At 37.1% G+C, this 1,701-nt stretch overlaps 1 long non-coding RNA gene across 1 annotated transcript; it reads left to right on the top strand.

Annotated features, from left to right (window-relative positions):
* Positions 1-873: 873 nt before the first annotated feature.
* LOC117483884 lies at positions 874-1,325 on the top strand. Its single transcript, XR_004556057.1, has 3 exons — positions 874-917; positions 1,006-1,110; positions 1,205-1,325. It is a non-coding gene; the product is annotated as an uncharacterized LOC117483884 (long non-coding RNA).
* Positions 1,326-1,701: the final 376 nt, after the last annotated feature.

The following is a 1,701-nucleotide window of genomic DNA, read 5'->3' on the forward strand; positions in this document are numbered from 1 at the left end:
GGATAGGTTTGAGGGAAAAGGGTAGCAAGTAAGAGAGTAATATTATATTATATCTATATATATATAGATATATTATATATATACAATATATTTCCATCTACAGTGCAGAAAAAGGTTAACATTTTACAAAAGGCTCAGGGCTTTTTTATTTATAAATTCCTCATTAGGTGGCTAATCATTTGAGTGCCCCTCCTTTTAAAACAAATATATTGTTATTCTCAAATATTTTACAATTATCATTCGTCACAAGTGTTGTCTATACTTTTAGTTAGCAGGAGATCATTTTTTATAAGATATATAAAAGCACAATACTGATCAAAGTACATGCATTGATGTACTTCAAGTTGGATATGTTATGCTAAAATCAGCTAGCATCCTTGGCTAATGGTGCATACTTGTTGCACATGGCATCAGTTGCATTCATCATATTAAACTGCTGGCAAGAACATTTTCACATACTTCCAACATGTCAAACTCTTCCCTTACCGCTCATTTCCCTTTACATAGTGGCAAGCTTTCTTGCTCTCACTTAGAACTTCAGGATCCCATGCGAGCAGTTTGCAGTGAATGTACACCTGAGGAGCACATGAAACATACATGTTTGCTAGGAACCAATATTCTTTAGAGCACTTTACATTTACACCCCCCTCACCCTCGTCGCCGAGACCAAACTTGAAGGACTGCAGGTAGAGGATGATTGCAGACGAGTGGTACCGAGGGAGAAACTGGGAGTTTCCCTTCACAACTGTCCAGGAGACACCTGAAGAAATTCAGATAAGCGATAAGGACTAAACTCAGAAAACAATGAAAGAAAATCATAGACTGGATCTCACCCCTTAGTTGTAATGATGGGGTACACATTGCTGTTAGCCTGTTCTAGGACCTGCAACACTCGCTCCAAGAGAGAGACGAATGGGGTATCGCTTTTATGCTAACTTGTATGCTTTTTTTTATATAGTGTAGTCTTTTTCATTATGAAGTTATTGTTGTTTTTTTCCACCTCAGAATCCAACGGCTTCAGGCACATTTCTGTGTTGGGACCCCTGATCATAATGGATCCATCGCAACAAAATGCCCACAATGCATCAGATGTTTCCATTGCTGACCAAGGTTAATGAGTATTTATTTATTTATTTATGGTATTTGTCTTGAAGTTTTTCAAAACTTGCCATAAGACTAACGTTGCTAAACATTTTCTCAACAGAAAGTCCAGTCTAAGATTGGGGAGACTGAACAGAGGGCCCAGGTGGACGACATCCATATGCAGATTAAAGTTGTCTATAATCTCTGAATAAATAAAACTGTTAACTCCTGTGGAGTATAAACAAGTATCTTTACTTCATATGAAGGTCCTACTGTCCCTCAACTGTGTCCATTTGTCCTAGCAGTAGAATTTGACTAATCATGTGTGACTTTTGTCATTGAAAGATACTGTCAAGTACTGTCAATTATAATGTAACCTTTAATGGCCATGTGAGTTGGAGTATAGCCCCTGAATTTTTCTTTCACTTTCCATTTTACATTGAGCTCTGCACATGATATAAATTCTGACATTACATACACCACCAGATTTAAAAGTTATTGGTGATCTGTCTGGTATTACAACTATGGCAACTATTTATGTTGAGCCTCATTTGAAAAGACAATTCTGATCTGAATTTATTTTCTGGGCACTAATGCCTGCAGTTGAATGTAGCATAG

Source organism: Trematomus bernacchii, unplaced genomic scaffold, assembly GCF_902827165.1.
Source record: "Trematomus bernacchii unplaced genomic scaffold, fTreBer1.1, whole genome shotgun sequence".
In the NCBI taxonomy this organism is placed as follows: domain Eukaryota; kingdom Metazoa; phylum Chordata; class Actinopteri; order Perciformes; family Nototheniidae; genus Trematomus; species Trematomus bernacchii.